At 40.9% G+C, this 20,165-nt stretch overlaps 1 long non-coding RNA gene across 1 annotated transcript; it reads left to right on the top strand.

Annotated features, from left to right (window-relative positions):
• The first annotated feature begins 5,863 nt into the window (after positions 1 to 5,863).
• Positions 5,864 to 18,719, top strand: LOC129148602 (uncharacterized). The gene is made up of 2 exons (XR_008555595.1): positions 5,864 to 6,283; positions 17,551 to 18,719. It is a non-coding gene; the product is annotated as an uncharacterized LOC129148602 (long non-coding RNA).
• Positions 18,720 to 20,165: the final 1,446 nt, after the last annotated feature.

The raw sequence follows: 20,165 nt of genomic DNA, 5'->3' as shown, positions 1-20,165 counted from the left end.
TAATCATCATACTATTGTCTGTGTCCATGAGTTGGTTTGGTTTTTGCTTAATCCTTTTACTCTGTTTTAAATCTTAGAACTACTTCCTCTAACTTCTCTGGTAGCAGGCTAACGTTGCACTAAAGTGGAATGTTATGAAAATCCATTTCTATAGAGCAGTGCTTCCACATGGCCAGCAGGGGGCAATAACGCACCAAGAATCGTGGATACTGTCCCAGGCCTTGAGAAACACTGTTGAATTGCTAAACTGGGTCTGCATGCGCCGCCAGGATGATCTCAGCTCTCAGATGAAGTCTTTTGTTTTGTGTCCTTTTTGACAATGCACTGTTCAGTTTTCTATATGAGTTGTGACTCAGACAGCATTTCACTGTGCCAGTTTAGGTTAAGAAAAAAAGTTGAAGCGAAAATTAAAATGCTGCCAAATGAAACACATAAAATCAAGGAAGAAGTAATGGTGCATATATTTAGTTTGTCCCTTCTCTGTTCCCATCCACTTGAATTCTGAACAGTTTTTATGCATTAATGACTTAATTCACCCCCATGTCTCCTCTCATACGGACTTCCATTTCATTCCACCCTCTATGCCATACAGTTTTCTGCTAAAACAACAGATTTCTTTATTTAAAAAAAAAGGGGGGGTGTACTTTTTAAGCTGAACACTTGACTTTTTTTTAAAAGAATTAAAAAACAACTTGTATGTTGTGTTTTGGCCTTTGGTCAAGCTTCCCAGTATATAATTTTAATGTTTTATGTTTTTTGAACATTTTATTTCAATTATATGTGTTGTTTTTTTAAATCTTCCCCTGTAAATGCACACCTTCATATAAATAGTGAATAGCTGTGAATCTAAATCAGATGTGTTTGGGGTAGAACATAAAGGAGACGCTAAAACATCAGATTTGAAGAATATATTGAAGGGTCATTTACATTGCATTGGGAAAGTCTTTAGTAATCCAACCCTCAAAATCAGCTGAGATTAAATGCTTTCATGCATAATTTCAATTGCATCCCAAAATAATACACCCATAAACCTGGCTTCCTTTCCTTCCTAGGCTGGAATTCCCAGAGTTATTAATGTATTCCCTTAGAGTTAATTTATGACTGCAAGATGGTGGGAGTAATGTTATTTCAACACCTGACACCAAAACTCCTCTTGAAGGGGTTGTCTTGTGCTCTTCCTAAGACTGATGGCTCAGGCTGATTCTCTAGATTCCTCCCCTCTGGCTAAGTTCCTACTATTCTCCTGTATACTCCACTCTAGTCACACCAGCCTCCTTGCTGTTCTTTGAAAACAGGGTCTTTGCTTCAGCTGTTCTCTCCCTCAGGATAAATCTTACCTCACTTATCCAAATAGCTTATTCATGCATATACTTCATCAGTTTGTGCAAAAGTCACCTTTTCAGTGAGGCCTTCCCTGACTACCTACTTAAATGGAATCTTCCATCCCAAATTTCCTATCCCCTCTTCCTCTTTAATCTCTTCACTAGCACTTGCCATCATTAGAGATGCTAGATATTACATACATAAATATTATATCAGGTGAGATGTGTGAAACAAAACATATCAACAATAGAGTGTTTATCTTTGCTATTAAAAGAACAAAGCAAAACCCAACTCTATGTTGCATAGAAAGACAAGGACACACCTAAAACAAAATAATGCAGAAAAGCTAACAGTGAAAAAACATGGAAAGGGTATACCCACAAAATGCAAATAAAAATAATGAACTGAGATTTTGAAATCCAATTAAGTTGAATTCAGACCAAAACCATTACCAAGACAAAGGATACATTATAATGCTCACGGCTATAATTCACAGTGAAAATAAAATATTTATGAAAGATTTACAGCAAATAATGCATTACCTTCTTTCATGTAACAGAAACTACAAGAAAAGATTCCGAGAAAACAGAAATACATACAGAAGAGTAGACATTAGTGCACTTCTCTTAGCCCAAGACAAAAATAAATTATTGTACAAAAAGCATTTATGATAATTGACTCTATAACTTACATATAGAAAAAAGTATACCTCAATAAATTGCATAAAGAAAAATACAAGTCATATTCTCCATCAATTATATAATAAAGGTAGGAATCCATAACAATCAAAACATAAGAAAGCCTTACCACCTTGAAATGTTTAACTTTTCTATTAAACATAACTTGACTCAAGGAGAAATACCAACTGATATTGAGAATTTCTAGAAAAAAAAAAAACCCATAATGAAACAACATCAGAGACTATGATGTACTGCTAAAGAATATTCAGAGTAAAATTCATAGATTTAAATATTTACATCAATAAAAATGAGAAAAATAAAAGTAAGTTAGACATGGCACTCAAAAAGTTAGAAATATTTAAGGTTTGCTTTATTTTTCCACTTTGGATTTAATTATTTGTAAATTAAGCAATCTAGGTGTGAACACAACCTGAAACAAACCTAGCTCTATGAAACTGCAATTAGCTATTTTACAATTAGGTATAATTTTGGTACTGTTATTTTGAAACTATTATATAGTAGGGGAAAATAAATAAGCAATTATATTATTATTATTAGGAACCATGCTTTTCACCAAAGATAAAACAATCATTTGTGGTAGCAATATCTTTACTGATACAGCTCCTAGGCCAATGGAAACTAAGGAGGAAATAAACAAATGGGACTACATCAAAATAAAAGGCTTCTGCACAGCGAAAGAAACCATCAACAAAACAACAAGAAAGCCCACTGCATGGGAGAACATATTTGCCAATGTTATCTCTGATAAGGGTTGAATCTCCAACATTTACAGGGAATTCATACAACTTAACAAAAAGAAGATAAACAATCCAATCAAAAAATGAGCAACGGACCTAAGTAGACACTTTTCAAAAGAGGACATACAGAAGGCCGAGTGACATGAAAACATACTTAAGTCACTAATCATCTGAGAGATGCAAATAAAAACAACAATGAGGTACCATCTCACACCTGTCAGAATGGCAATCATCAACAAATCAACAAATGACAAGTGCTGGCGAGGATGCAGAGAAAAAGGAACACTCTTGCACTGCTGGTGGGAATGCAGACTGGTGCAGCCACTGTGGAGAACAGTATGGAGTTTCCTCAAAAAAACTAAAAATGAAACTCCCATTTGACCCAGTAATCCCACTTCTAGAAATATATCCCAAGAAAACAGAAGCACCAATCAGAAAGGACATATGCACCCCTATGTTCATAGCAGCACAATTTACAATAGCTAAGGTTTGGAAACAGCCTAAGTGCCCATCAGCAGATGAGTGGATTAGAAAACTGTGGTACATCTACACATTGGAATACTACGCTGCGGTAAAAAAAGAAGAAATTCCTACCATTTGCAACAGAATGGATGAAACTGGAGAGCATTAAGCTAAGTGAAATAAGCCAGTCAGAGAAAGATAAATATCACATGATCTCACTCCTTTGTGGAATATAATGAACAATATAAACTGATGAACAAAAGTAGAACCAGAATCATAGAAGCATCGAACAGACTTTCCAACCTATGAGGGAAGGCAGGGGGTGAGGGGGTAAGAGATCAAGCAAAAGACTTGTATGCATGCATATCAGCATAACCAATGCACACAGACAAGGGGGGGGGGGTGAAGGGGAGTGAGGGTATGTGCTGGGGGGTGTGGGAGGCCGGGGAGAGGTCAATTGGGGGGAAAGGAGACTTATGTGAGACTTTAAACAATAAAGAATTTAAATTAAAATACATGTATATATAAAATCAAATAAGTAAAGAATTACATAATCTTTCATTAGAATTGCAAAATAATCAAACATTTATGATTTATTTTTATATTTCTTTGAAAAACTACATACTTCCTAGACCTTATATTAAAAAGTCTGAGAAGTAACAACAACCCATTTAGCCATGAACATCTTAAAGTGCACAGATGTGGTCAAAATGCCATTTCGCTGAAAGCAATGAAGACTCCTTTGAGAAATAGTTGCTTTTATATCTGGGGCAGTAAATGAGACTGTTCCAATATAACACTGGAACTCTTATATTGTCCAAAAGCAAGGAAGCCGTCAAACCATTTGTGGTTGTCAAATGAACATAGAAGCCAAAGATACACAATTTGAGCTTTAAAATGAATAGTTACTGTAATTATATACAAGTGTAACTAGAGATGCCAATAGAATTAATGGATAACTAGAAGCAATAAGAGATTCATTATAGTAACAAGATATAAAGTTACATAAAGAAATCAATACCTTCATATATTTAAGCAATAGCAATTAAAGGGAAAAGTAGAAGAGATGGCCCCATTTACATTGCCAACAAAAATGAAATATAGTCTAGTAATACATTTAACAAGAAATGTGCAAAACTTATATGAAAAAAACTTCAACGCTTTCCTAAAAGACATAAAACTGAAACTTGAATAAAAGGAAAAATAGCATTGTTCTTCAGTAGAATAATACAAAATCATAAATTGATGGCAATATTTTAAAGTATTTTTATGGATCTAGATTCTATAGTTTATACAACTAAATGAATAAGCAAGACTATCCAAGAAACAGGGAAAACTAAATAAACCAAAAAAACACAGCAATGAAATAGGTTTATCCATAACAGATATTGGGATATATTATACAATTTCTGTAATTAAAACAGTGTAATATTAGCATATGAGAAGACAATCAGATCAATGGGGGGAGGGGAGGATACAGATATAACCCAAGTACAATGTGGAAATTTATGTATGTGATAAAAGTGGTATCTCAAGACACTGGAAGAAAATTTGACTTCTTTAAAATTAAACATTAAAACAGCTAAATAGTCCTTTGAAAACAGATAAAATTGAATGTAACATCACCTAGATAAGATTCCAGCTCAAAAAAAAAAAAAAACCCCAAAATGTTCAACATTAATCTTGTGTTGAGAACCAATCTGAGTATCCAAATTGAAGTATATTCTGGAAAAACCACTGGACTGAACTAAAAAATGCCAGTACCAGAAACACACACACACACACACACACACACACACACACACACACCAAGGCTAGGAAAGTACTCTAAATTGAAGGAAATCTTAAAGAGGCTTGAAAACGAGTAAATGCAGTATGTGATCCTTGTTAAAGCCCAGATTTACAGTCTAAACCAGAGGGTAAGCGAGGATTCGGGAGGGAGGCGGCAGCGGTGGAGCGGTCAGGTGAGGAAATCGGAATAGAGACCGCATAGACTAATTTAACAGCGTTTGGTGGGTTCCTGCTTCCTGCGCCTGGAGAGCCTAAGGATGCACTGATGTCCTAAGGACACTGCGTGGTGAGCCCATAGGACCGCGGTCCTCAAAAGGGGCCGTTTTGCCCCAGCCTCCCACACAAACTTTGGCAGCGATTGGGAACGTTTTTGGTTGTCACAGCGACGGAGGGAGGGTCGCTCCTGGCAGGGTACAGTGCCCACGACAGTCCCCCTCCCCCCCCCCACCTCCCCACTCCTCCACCACCCCCCACCCCTTCACCCTCACCCCCACCCCCCCCCCCACAGCAAAGGCTCATCCGGCCCAGGACGCTCGTAGCGCCCGACGGAGAAACCCTGACTCCGGAGAATCCCTCTGCTGGGGGGGCGGGTACTGGGATGTCAGGCTGAACGAAAGGAGATGGTCTTTTGCGCATGTCACACGCTGGTAACGGTTAAAGGTGAAGGGTTACGAAGTTCACAACACAACCAACTCTCCGCGGGTTCAGCAGAGACACTGTCCAGGTCCTTCCGCCCGGGCTTCCTGCAGCCTGGACAGCGGGAGGCGGGTGGCGGGGACCACGCCTCCCCAGCGGGTCGGACCGCGGAGCCTGCGCGGTGAGAGCGCGCTGCGGGGGAGGCCACTGCGCACGCGCCCGGCGGCCGCGCCCACGCGGCGCCCCTTCAAAAGTTACCCACGCGCCGGAGGGCGGCGCAGAGCAGCGCGGCGGCCACAACAGGAAAGAGAAAGACGGGACTCCCGGGACGGGGGGTGGGGGCTTCTCCGGAGTGACAGCCACGCTTTCCCAAGGGAAGCCCCGAAACCTTCTCTGCGATCCGCCGACGGCTGCAGGGAGCGTCGCCCATCCTTTCGGAGCGCCCGGGCAGAGGAGCCGGTCGCGTGTGGGCCCGCCATGCCCACCCCGCCCCCCCTGCCAGGCTGGACCCCGCAGAGGCGCGTCTCCACACCCGATGCCGACTCCCTGCGTGCGAGGGGCCCGGGCGGCACTGCACCCCGTGATGCCGCCGAGGGGTGATGCCCCAGGCTTCCCGCCCGCGAGAGCTGACAGGTAACGTCCTAAAATGCCGTGAAATTCCTCAGCCTGAGTCTCTCAATCAAAGAGTTGGCTAACTTTTTGTATAACGAGCCAGATGACAAACGTTTTAGGATTTGCAGGCCTGGATCTGTTCCCGTCGCGTATGTTGCCTTTTTTCTTTTCTATTCTTTCTTTTCTTTTCTTTTTTAACAACCTCATAAAATGTAAAAGCAACTCTTAGCCCGATTAGCTCCTCGGGCCTTTCAAAACCCTGAGGATGACAGTGATGAGACTCTGATCATTCACTTCACGGAGCTCGGAGCTTGGAGCTTGGATCTCAACCACAGGGTGCTGCAAGGACGCAGGTTCCATGAGGACTGCGACCCACCTGCCCAGCTGTGGTTCGCAGTCTTTTGGTCCGTGCACCTCCCCTCTGCTCCTCCCTCCTGCGGGGTGCCGCCGGTGAGTCCCTGGCGGTCCGCCACCCGGAAACCCCAGACCAGCAGCCACACCCGCCTTTACTCTAAAATGACAATCTCTTCCTTCCTGGGAGCAAAAGCCGAAGTGCTTACATTGTGATTAAATTAGAATAGAAGTAAGAGAGGGGTATTGCAAACAAATGTATTTTAAAACATTTTTTCTAGTGATAAATATAGTATATGAAATATATAGAAGGAAATAAAAATTCTCTCTCAAACTAACCTCCACCACATACACACAAAACCCTATTTAAATGTTTATATATTCTTTTAGTCCATTTTTATCAATGCCTAGTAATAGGACAACTTATTGAATAACTGGATTTTTACGAATATTTCTTAATAAACCTTATTGAAGTTTATTCCCACAGTCAATTTTAGGACAAAATACAGAAAAGTGGGCGAACTATGAATATACACTTCAATAAACTTTCAAAGACTATCACAAATATATCCTTGCAACCACCCGTGGAGATAAAAAAAAAAAACATACCATTCCCAGCTGCCTTTATCCCCTTGCCCAGTCAGGGACAACTCTCCAAATACAACCATTGTCTTATGCGTAAATGCGTAGATTAGTGTTGTCTGTTCTTGAATTTCACATTAAATGAATTACTCAATAAATATGAAACAGTATTTGGTTTCTTTCACTTCATATTACATTTGAGATTCTTCCACTCTGGTTCCTATAACAGATCTTTTTTAAATTTTTACTTTATTCTATGTTGTATGACATCCAATTATATGAATATGCCACAACTTATTTTTCTTTTACACTGTTTTTTATTAATTTTGACCTAATTGATATATAATTCACATACCATACAATTCACTTATTTAAATTGTACAATTCGTTGGTGTTTTTAGTATAGTCACAGACAGGTGCAACCATTGCCACAGTCAATTTTAGAACATTTTCTAATCTCAGAACAACTCCATCTCACAACAACTCCATCCTTTTTTAGTTATCACACCCACACTCCCCATCCTCTCTGGCCCTAAGCAACTACTAATCTACTTTCTGTTTCTATATATTTGCCTATTCCTGACATTTCATAAAATGAAATCATATAATATGGGGTCTCTTATGACTGGTCCCTTACACTGATATTGAGTGTTCAATTCATTTTATTTCCAGGTGTGAGATAATTATTGATAATTCTACTCTGTATTATCTGAATGATATGCATCAATGGAAACAAATGTCCCACATAAAGATACATATTTCTATTGGGATATATATCTTAAAAGTGGAATAGCTGGGACATAGGTTAGACTTATCGTTAGCTATAGCTGATAATGCCAAACAGTTTTTCAAATTTATACAACCATCAGCAATGTATAATGGTTCTCATTGCTCCATACCCTCCCCAACATTTGGTGATTGTGTGTTTCCAATTTACATTTCTTTGACGAAAGAAAAAGAGCAGCACCTTTTCATGTGATCGTTAGTCTTTTAGAAATCCTCTTTAGTAAAGTGTCTGTTGGGTCTTTACCCCATTTTTCTATTGGGTTGTTTATCTTTTTTACCTCATTTATGTATTCTACATGTGAGTCCATTTTCATTTATGAGAGATAAAAAAAAAAAATCACCTTTCCCTAATCTGTGGCTGGTATTTTAACTATTTCATTGTCAAATTTTAATGGATGTAAATTTTCAATGTTTAAAGACATACTGTTTTCTTTGAACATTTAGACCTGCTAACCATATGAATTGACTTTGGAGTATAATATCAAATAAGGGTTAAATTTTTTTTCATATAGCTATCCAATTGACCCAAGTCCTTTCCTTGAAAGATTGTCCTTTCCCCATTGCTCTGCAATGTCACCTTTGTCATAAATCAATAGAAACAATAGATCAGTACAGATGTTAGAGTTAGTAAACAAGGACTTTAAACTATAAACATGACAGATATATTTTAAAAATCTTGCTAAAGAGGATATAAAAGATGGATAGAGAATTTCAAGATATTGTTTTTTAAAATACGTTTTTATTGATTTTACAGAGGTGGGGGGGAAGGGAGAGATAGAAACCTATGAGAGAGAAACATTGATCAGCTGCCTGCCGTACATCCCCCAGTGGGGATTGAGCCTGCAACCCAGGCATGTGCCCTGCCCAGGAATCTAGCTGATAACCTCCTGTTTCATGGATGGACACTCAACCACTGAGCCACACAGGGCGGGCAGATAATATATATATATTTTTAAAGAACAAAATGAAAGTCCTAGAACTGGATAATACAATATCTGAACTTATTTGATGGGATTATCAGTAAGTTGGACACAAAAGTAGAAAGGATCATCAACTTAAAGACAGGTCACTAGAAATTATGCAAACATAAATACACAGAGAAAAAATATTTTTTTAATAAAACATCCATGACTCATAGAATAGTATCAAGTGATCTAACAGACATGAAATTGGATTCCCAGAAGGCAAAAAGACTGAGTATGGGGCAGGAAATTATTTGAAAAAAATATTCACAAAAGCTTTCTAAATTTGATCAAATATATTTTATCCAAGGTGTCTGCTTGTTTTCAAAGGAGAGTTGGTCCCAATAACCTAGCTTACCATGAATGAAATTTAGATGTTAGCATAAATAATTATAAAGTTTTACATCTATATGAATGAGCAGTAGGTTACTTTCCAGTTGCACAAAATGTAGAAAAGTGCTTTTTTGGGAGCATTACTGTACTTTTAACATGCATATTGCCTATCTACTAAAGGCCAGTAGTATCAACCAATCATAATAATACCAGATGTTTTTCAAAATACTCCCTCGGTGTGTAGTATACCCTGCATCCATTGTGAACCCTTCTCTCACGTGACCTGACACTGCCTCCTTTCTCCAACCCCTTTCTAACTTCAGCTTCTAATGCTCACATCTCTCAGACAACACTGGTCTCTTTCTATCTCAGAGCTCTTAGGATTCCTTTTTCATCTTTACAAGTGTTCCTCCCCCAAATACTCATGTGACTGACCCTTTTCTCCTCCTCAGGTTGTTGTTAAAATGTCATTTTCTCAGATCTGTAGTTTAAATGAAACAAAACAAAAAAACTTGTACACTCCTTCCCCCATCCCTAGTTTATTCTTTTATTCAGATACTAGAGGCCCAGTGCACAAAATCTGTGCATGGAGGTGGGGGGTCCCTCAGCTTGGCTTGCACCCTCTCGTAATCCAGGACCCCTCTGGTTGAGTCCCTAGGCCCGGTTGGCAATCAGGGCCTATTGGGGCTTTCCTTCCCCTGGCTGCCAGCAGCTGGCCCCGCCCCCGCCGCTGCCACTGCTTGCCATCTGTGCAGCGCTGCCCCCCCACCCCCCGCCACCGGTCACCTCCCTCTGCAAGTGACACACGTGGGATGCGATCGCTGGCCAGCCCTGCACACCCGCCACAGCATCACTGGCGGGTGACCTGGGCCTCCCTCTTGGAGGCAATTGATTGCAGGGCTCTCCAATGGACCGCCCAGCAGAGGGAGGCCCCACCCACCTGGCCAGGGCTCCACGATCGATCGCCATGCAGAGGGTGGCCTGGGCTTCCCTTTTTGGGGCGATCAAGGAGCCCCCCCTCCCCGATCGATTGCCCCACCGGCCAGTGGCCTGGGCCTCCCTCTTTGGGGCAATCGATTGCAGAGTCCCCCCATTGATCACCCCTCAGAGGGTGGCCTGGCGCCAGTGCATGTCATAGCGTGGTCATCTGCCATTCGGTCGTTCGGTCATTCAGTCGATTTGCATATTACACTTTTATTATTATAGATAATTGACATATAACATTATTATATTGGTTTCAGTTGTAAAACATGATTCTATATTTGAATATAGAGAAATGATCACCACACAGTTATAAAATGTTGTTACTTGTGATGAGAACTTTTAAGATCCACTCTCTGCAACTTTCAAATATACAATATAGTACTGTTAACTTTAGTCACCATGCTGTACATTACATCTCTAGGGATTTTTTTATTTTATAAATGAAGTTTGTACTTTTTGACCACCTTCATCCATTTATTTTTATCTATATCTTTTATTTGAAATGTTATGTATTTTAGTTATTTAATTTATTGTCTCACTTTCCACACCAATATAAGTTCTGGTGAGAGGGGAGGGGAATTTACCAATTTTGTTCTCTGCTGTTTCTTCACTATCTTGAATTTGTAAAAATTTCTAATTGTTAACATTTTTCTCAGGGCTGGCATGTGGACAACCTTAATTTATTGCTTATATCCCCTATATCTTTCAGGGGTATTTCTTCAGTTTTCCATGAATAAGAAAGCCCTGATTGTATTCTAGTAATTTTTATATTTTTAAGGTATGCTTGAGTTTCTCAGCAAAAAAAGGATTATTATAGTAATAAAAACTCTAGGCTTTTACCAAGGGGAATAAGAAATGTGATATGGTTGTTGCCAAAGCAACAAAAAGCTCGTTCTGATTAAGTACACTGAGGGCTTCTCCTTATTAGATTGGAGTACCCAACCAAATTGCTGAGGGCCCCCTCACAAAGAGAAACCCCTTAGGGCAGTGGTCGGCAAACTCATTAGTCAACAGAGCCAAATATCAACAGTACAACGTTTGAAATTTTTTTTGAGAGCCACATTTTTTAAACTTTAACTTCTTCTAATGCCACTTCTTCAAAATAGACTCGCCCAGGCCGTGGTATTTTGTGGAAGAGCCACACTCAAGGGGCCAAAGAGCCGCATGTGGCTCACGGAGCCACAGTTTGCCGACCACTGCCTTAGAGTATCATCACAGAGAAGTCTGCCTATTCGATTAGAAGGTAATTTGTACCAACTGTTTTTGTTTAGGTGGTCCGACTTCAGGGTGGATGGTGACCTTCCAAAAAAAGGAAAAAGATGGAAAATCATCAAAATTACCATAAACCGCTGCCAACTGAATGTTTCTTTGTAGCATGTGCAGAGTGGAGGGAAATGATATTCCTACATTACATAATCTACCAACAACCTACTTACCTACTGTCTTCTTAATCTGCATTGTTCTTGAAAGCAGAGCCTGAGACAGAGGCAGACATATTCTGTTTGGGAATATAATCCTAGGGAGCAGGAATGAGAGAGAGGAGTGAACAGGGGGAAAGAAAATTCAAACAAAATTAGGTAGTGTTATCAAGTGTCCACCACTATTAATGGTTTCTTAGTGAAGAGCCTTCTCAGGATCCTTACCAAATTTTGTGTTGGAACTGTCTGCCTGAGGGTTGACAGGGAGAAGCATTTATCTCTCAGCACCCATCTCCTACATGTTGACAACTGCTCCCATTGGTGTTAATTCCCCAGCCCTGTGGTTGCAAAGCTGGGAGAGCCTCACTGGCGCCAGAGCATCACTCATTGCCACATCAGAGAAGCCGTGAGATAGGAAGCCAGATCCTTGGTCCAAGCTTGAGTGAGGCACTGTGAGCACAGAACAGGGGGAAACCTGCCCAGACTGTTCTCCAGAGTGGTGGCTGGAACTGGAGGTTGAAGAGATGTGAGACAGTGCACAGCAGACATCGTATAAGCCTACAGAACGTGCTTTTAGCTGTGTCCAAATCTACTTTCTCTCTTTTTTCTATAATCAAAATTTCAGTGTCCAGAACAAGGCTGGCAGAAGTGGAAAGTTTAACTGTGTTAGAACATGTACATTAATAACAGTTTTAACCTTGAGGGATTTTTGTAAGAAATAGAACACGAACATGCGAAATACAACATGAGAACTTGGAAAATAAAAATTATATATATTGTACTTGAAAAATTAGACTATTGAATAGAGATACTAGATATCTTCTAAACTCATGTAATCTCAGAAAACAATCATGAATTGTTTGAAGAAATAAAATGAACCTTTTGTTATGTCTCCATGGGTTTTATGAGTCAATGTCATTAACTTTTCCTAAGATAGTGTTGTCTACTGTCACATAGCATTAACAATACAGAGCTTACAACCAATGAAAGAAAAATTGGTGGAAACACAAGAAGGAAAAATATTGGGATAATTTCCATCACGTAAAGGGTTGGCGTTAATATTGGTTGGAATAGGGGGAAATTGCATGCTTTGATTCAAGCTTCCTCTATGAGGTTCCACCTTACCAAAAACAGTTTTTTTCTGTGCCAACACTCTTGTAATGGCCTCATCATCCTTTCTTATTTGATCTGGAATTGCCATCAATAGGATAAAACCTTTGAGTTATTCAATTCAGTATGTGTTGAGCTACCATTTGTTATGTATAGGCACTATACATTTGAATAAGATAATATAAAACATTCTATCCAAAAATTTTAGAATACATATTATTTTAAGGTTCACCATTCAACATTTACCAAAACTGACCATTCAGTTGATCACAAATCTCTAAATATTGAAATAATATAGAATATGAATTAAGCCAGAAATCAATTACATAAAGATAAAAACAATTTCCCAAATTCTTATAATTTAAGGAACACACTCCGAATGATCCATGAGGCAAGCTAAATAACAGTAGAATTTAGAAAATAATTTGAGATAAATTCTAATGGAAATACAACATACCAAAACACGGGATATTGTGAAAGCAAATATTTATGGGAAATTTGTAACTAAATATATTACAAATTTCACAGAAAGATTGGCTATCAATATTCCCAGGAACCAGGGCGGGTGGGGGGTGTTGAAGCAGCCTTTCAGACATTGGACAACTGGCAGCAAAGGAGGGATGGCTGAGGGAGGGAAACAAGGTGACCCTCCAATTGCCCTGCCTGCCTAGATTTAAGCGCTGGATGACATTGCAGGAGGAGAAGCTGAAGCAGAGCAGTCTTTCTGAGGTAGCGAGACCAAGACAAGTTGAGTAAAACTGAGATGGCTTGAATTTTCAGGGCAGAGTATCAGTGAAGAAGAAGGTGTGCAGATTAAAAAAAAAAAATGTCAAGAAATCAGCATACAGATCCCTTTATGTTCATTGTTGAACACTAAGCTTAACAATGCCCCACACTAGCACAAGAATGGGAAACATTTAATTTCCATCCAGCCATAGTGGAGAGCCCTCACTCAGAACTCCTGACATTCATTGGGATCTCAGGAAGGTTACACCTTGTATAAGTAGGGTTAAGCCAGCCTAATGGTAAAATCTACACTAGACATGACCAAAAAAAAAAAAAAAAAAGCTTACAAACCAACCCCAGCAGTATGAAGTTGATCCACAAGTAACTATCTGTCAGAACAAGGTCCCTATCGGTCAGAACAAAGTCCAAGTGTGTTATATTTCAGGTCCTCCAAGATGCACATGCAAAAATAGATTTACAAGAGATCTATTTGGGGAAATGCCTGTGAGAGTTGAAATAGGAAGCCAGAGGAGGAAGTCTTCAGACAGTTGTATGTCTAACCCCTTTGAAAGAAAGAAGAAGTTTGAAGTAGCCAGAATCTCGACTGCAACACAATTCCAAGAAAGTTAAGGGTCAGGCTGATGAAAAACTCTCAAGCCAGAGTTCCCCTTAAAGGAGTCCCCTTGCACACACGAATGGGCCTGCATTCCTATACCCGCTCTGCTCATTGTTCTGATGGAAAAGCCTCATGGGAACTGTCGCCTTGGCATGAAAATACCAATGGTTTCAGAGAGCAGCAGACAGGGCCCTCAGCCAATTGAGCTCCCCTCAGCAGATCTGGGTGGTGCACTTGCATGGCTGCCATAGCCCATCATCCTCCTGAGCACTATTCAGAGAGAAAGACCTCCGTGATTCCTGGAACAGGCCTATTTTCTTGAGCATGAACTTAGCAGAGGGAGGTTGGTTAGTAGCCTGAACTACATCTATTGTCACTGATCTCAGGGCTGCAAGTGGTTCTCATCCTCTTTTTCCCCCACTTTCCCACTTGGGAACCTCTTCACACTTACCAGTCACCTCAGGAGTTCTTGGTGGTTTGCCTGGTCATGTGATGCAAACTTTCATTTCTCAGGGGTCTGAAGCCTTAGTAACCACACCCTTCTTGGACTGAGTTTGCCATGTGCGTCTGATCAGTTATAGTGGGACAAAGGAGCAACAGGAGGAACCAAGTGGTTCACCAGGGACCCACACATATCCCTCCGTGTCCCACCCAACCTCCTGCGCATGGTGGTCAATTACTCTGTGGATATGGTGACTCCTCACTTGCACATCCCTGGGCACAAGGAGTACAAAGTGCTCTAGTGGCAACCACTTCTTGTGGTTCAGTGAGACCCACTGTAGCCCCTGGGAAGAGTATGCCCCGTGTGGGAACCAAGACCCCCAAGTTTACAGAGGGCAGAGTTGCAAGAAAGCACAAATGCTTCCAACAAAAAGTCACTGGGAGTGTTGTAACTGAAGCCACTCCTTTTGCCACTGTATTTGACTCTTATAATACCTTTGTACTACAACGTTCCCGATTTAATGAATCCACTGTAGTCATAATGTTACCCCAAAGCTCATACTTTAACTGTGCCTTTAGAAGACGGTTGTAGCATTCCATGAGTGGCTGCAGGTGCAAGACTGCAGTGCTGTATGTGATAAGACCAGGGGATCCCATGGTCATGGGCCCACTCTTTTACCTTCACCAATATGAATTGGTCGAACACTGTGTAAGTCCTTTATAGTGATGCTGGCTGAGGCTCTGCAGGTAATAAAGGCAAACTCATACCTGGACTAGGCTCTATCCCTGTAAGAACAAACTACTGGTCCTTCCAGGATAAAAGAGTCCCATTAGAGTTGACTTGCAACATGAGACCATTTAATCTACTTGAAGCACGGTGCCACATTGAGGGCTCAGTGATGGTCTCTGTAGCTGACAGCACGGACATGAGACTGCGTTAGCTAGATCAGTCTTAGCAAATGAGAGTCCATATGTTGAGCCCACTTATAACTTCCAGCTCTGCCACTCCAGCTACTTCATTCATGTGTTCATGGTGCCAGTTCAGGGTCTGATAACAAAGGCTGGCTGATAACAATCTCCACTGGCCAAGTGCTAAGTACCCCATCAATGATGATTGCCTTCTAGTGGGTGGTAAGGTGTGAAATAAAAATCTTAAAGCTCTCTGTCCACTCCCATATGTCTGTCGACATACCTCTACACCAGACTTCCTTGTAATTTTCCAGTCTTTTTCCATCCAGCCCCTGAACAAATTGCCGAGCCATTAGCCACTGCCCAGGAAAGTATACATATTCTCACCTAGAACCAGTTCTCCACACAAAGCAGAAGACCAGGTATGCCATTTACAGCTCTGTTTATTAGAAATATTTGCCCTTTCTATTGTCCTTCAAGGCCACTTCTGGACATAGCTATAATGTAGCCAATTGTGTCTGATCCTCTTTCCAAATTGGGATTGAAAAGAACACCTTCACCAGATCACTGGGTACATACTATGTACCTGAGCCCTTCTTTATCGCTAGTAATGAACGATACCACATCTGCTCAGCACCTGAAATGAGGGCTAATACTAGGTTATACCTGCACTAGTCACCAGCCACTCTGTCCAGTTTCTTCAAAGCCCAGACTGGCAAAGTGAATGGAAAGATCATGACGACCACCGATAAGCTCCACCTCCCCAATCCTAGCCAAATGTTTATGATTTCCTGTCTTGGCTGGGATAAGGAGGAGTTTCAGAGATATCCATTTGGCTTTCCCCACTATGATAACTCTTACCTCATGTCCCAAAGGCTTTATTTGTCTTACAATCATCCCCCATTACACACTGAAGCACTATACACATGAACAACTGTGGACGCATAGACTCAATGTGTCCACTGTGAGCCAGACTTCAGCCAGTACCACAGGACCTGGTCCCTATGAGCCCCACTTTAAGGGAGTGCCACCATGTTGCTTGGGTTTCCAGATATCACTGTCAACTCAGATCTTATGTCCAGTAGTCCTTGAAATGTCTGGATAGTCCCCTTTCTCAGTATACTATCACCCTAACAATTGGCCACAGGAAGAACTTGGAGATTCCTCACATTATACGCCTGCCACTGAATAGCAGGCTCCTTCCTCTGAAGGACCCTCTTCCATCTGTGGGTTCCAGATCTGAAAACTCTCTTGGGTCTTGGAACTGAACAAGGGATTGTGACATTTCATTGGGGCCAATGCCCTCCCCCTCCTCCTTTTCCATTTTTGCCTTCCTGCTTACAGATGTTAAGCAGCATTTTTATTACTTGCCTATCAATTTTGGCTGTAGGAGTGTTATATTCAATCAAAAATCTCCCAAACACCCCGAGGGTCAAACCCCCTTCACTGCCCCTCCAGTTGTGACAGTAATTATGGCCTCTTGGCTTTGGGTAGTTAAGCAACAGTCTTCTATTTCTTCGGGGCAATCACCCTGAGTGACATTAAGAAGCCCAGTTCTGTGAGCACCTCATGCACAATCAGTCCTGAACTAAAAGGAGAGCCAACACTGTACTCACGATGCTCAGGCCTCTCACAGGCACATTCTTGGTGGCCTGGGTGAATCACGTGTCTTCTGGGCCTTGCTTTGGAACAAAATCATGTGATGAGTTTTCTAGCCTCACAATATATGCCGTCCAGCATGACCACTTCTCTCAGCATCTTTATTACTTCTACAATTTACCAGGACAACTTGAGGATTTTCACTTCACTCAGTGTTGGCCATAACAATATCAGGCTTCATACCCTATCAGTGAATCTGTCCCATCCCCTCGGGTTCTTGCTAAGATGATAAATCCTGTGTCCCAATAAAGTTCCCCTAAATAAATAAGTTTTATTTCTGTAATCTTATATTCTGGTCCCCTAAATAAAGCACCCTCAAAATCCAATGCCAGGAATACTCCCCTGGCTCCTGGTGATACGTGCTATTTTTTGTAGCTCCTTTAATGTATAATATTTTTCTTCCTGTATCAGGCCCAGCACTTTTCAACTGAGGTTATGCTGCATTAACTCAAGTCATCTGCCTAGCAGCCAGGAAAGAAGATAAGACATTCCCTGAGGGGACACCTACCTCTTGCCTTGTTGAGGAATAAAACAGCTGAGTAAAACTGGGAGTATTTTTCTCCACAGTCAAATGCCTTGTTCCTACCCCGGCACTTAGCCCCCATTCAAACTCATCCCGCCTCAAACTATTCTGTAAGCTTTATGCCTTGAGGACCAGGGGCCATAGACAATTCATCAAAATAAACACGAGAAAAAAACAAGGTTGGTGATTGGCTTTCGTTTGCAAGGATCAAAATCATGGCATTAAACTTAGGATTGGAGGGATGCTAAATTCCTCCATGCACTACCCTCTCCAAACTCACTCAAAGAAGGGAAAAAAACTCAGCACTAAGTGAGCAGAAAATAAATCACAGTTGGAGAGAAAGCAAAAGAGATAACTGCTGCTGAGAGTTTCAGAAGAGAGATTCAATATTCTAATTAGAGCATAATAGAACCCCTAGAAAAAAATGTATGTGTGCTAAAAATGGAGAAGCCGGTACCCTACCTCCTGTCTGGTTATCTTGAGAAAGTTCCATTGTGTTGTTTGGACACTACGGCATTAGAAATTGGAGTAGAAATATCTGCACTGAGTAACCAGCCTGATGGATCTGAAACTACTTCACAGACATTGTGGGCCACAGGATCAAGCTAATGGTTTTCTGGGTGTGATTGAAAACATTTGGGAAATTACCGCAAGAGCTGACAGACTTTCTTGGCCTAAGATGCAGTGTGAACTCTTTGAAGAGGTACTGGAGGGAAATGCAGACACATCATCAGGTGTAAGCACGGAGGGTGATGTCAGTAAAGGCCAAAAAATAACAGGGTTAATCTCAGTTCATGCTAGCTGTGGACAGATGCCCATCAAGAATCAGCTGTATCCCCCAAGGCTGTGACATGACTTAAGTTCCTTGGAGCTTAGCTGCAATCCTGAGTAGAGGAGAAAATGTTGTCTTAAATCATTTTAAAGCATAATGTCTGTATACCTAGAAAATGACTGAAGTTAAGGATTTGGGGGAGAAAGTGCATGTACCACCTGGCAAAACAAGAACTTAAGACATAAATTAAGTTCTGTTATGGAAAAATAAAGTCATTTTCCCACACACCTGAGTATGACTTACAGCTAATACAGCAACACCAAAGGGGAAGGGAGCCTGGAGCAAACTCTCTGTCTTCAGTTCTTTTAACACAACCTGCAAGGCACTGTAAGATTAGGGAGACATTTATCAAATTATGTCCTGTGGAACGCTAGTTCCATAGGGTATGGATTGATGTCAGGAAAGAAACAAAGTTGGGAGGTTTCCTCAGTTACCAGATTCTCAAAGCCATTCCTATGTGAATGTTTAGTGCAACTCTCTAGCACAGCCGAATTGATCTGGCCCATGTGGCAGCATTGTGATGTATGGCCCAGATCCCCCTTCAAGGAAGGACTTGCTCCTCGGTTGCTGGGAGTACTGTCCACAGGCAGGCAGCCTGCAGCTGTCAGCCCTCTCTGGGAATTGCCTCAGCCGCACAGAACCACCTCACCTAAGCACACCCCTTCATGGGGTTGCCCATACTCAGTGACTTTTCAGTGCAAAGCCCGAAGTTGTTCTTTTGCCCATCTAAGGACAACTCTGAAGGTCATTCCAACTCCAGAGCTCCACGGTGTTGGCCATGCTGGCTGTTGGAGCTGCATTACAAATCAGCCTCTCCCCTTACCCAATCAAGTGTTGGGCCCAAGAGCTATTCTTAATAAACACCTTGCAGGTTAAACTGTATCTCAGAGTCTGAATGCTGGAAAACCCAGTCTGAGATGTCCCTTTTCCCAATTCTGTTTGCCTACCAAATCCTTTCTTCACAGACTACTTAACAAGCATAAGGTCTAAGAAACACATTTTTGGATGCAGATGTAAAAACTGGGTAAGTACTTGTGTGGGGAGTGGAGGAGAGTCGCCCAAGTCTTGAACACCAACCTATGGATTCCTCCTAAAATTTGAAACCAGTCCTATTTTGAGATTTAACTGTCTAATTCTTAAAGTGCTACAAGAATTCATTATTTATTAAGACAGATGGAGAGAATATAAATATTATACAACCTACACAAACAATTTTTTATTTTCCCTCTATAATGCTTAAATCTCTAAGGTGGGGTCAGTGTTGTATACAATGCAATCATTTCTGTCTGGCAAATGCAAATATTTTGCATTCACAGCTGCTTTTGGATATTTAGTGAAAGAATAAAAGGGAAAAGCATAAGGAAAACCTTTGAAAATCAGTTTCCAAGAAATAAAAACTAGGCAGTAGGATTTTTACAAAACTAAAACATCTTCAGAACTAGAAAATACCAAACAAGTCTGAAGGGTGATAATACACTTACCTTATTCAAATATTTGTGTTTGGCAAGCCAGTGACTAACATCATTTCAAGATATAATTGTGCTACCAAAAACCATGAAATGACTTTTTTTTTTTTTACAAATCTTTGAAATAATCATTTCATTTTAATACTACTTTGAAACAAGGGGCTGGACTGACAGGCTAACACTGATATGATCAGAGACAGTGACC

Source organism: Eptesicus fuscus, chromosome 3, assembly GCF_027574615.1.
Source record: "Eptesicus fuscus isolate TK198812 chromosome 3, DD_ASM_mEF_20220401, whole genome shotgun sequence".
NCBI classification, from domain to species: Eukaryota; Metazoa; Chordata; class Mammalia; order Chiroptera; family Vespertilionidae; genus Eptesicus; species Eptesicus fuscus.
Note: the sequence above shows the minus strand (reverse complement) of the source record. Positions and strands in the feature narration are given on the sequence as shown.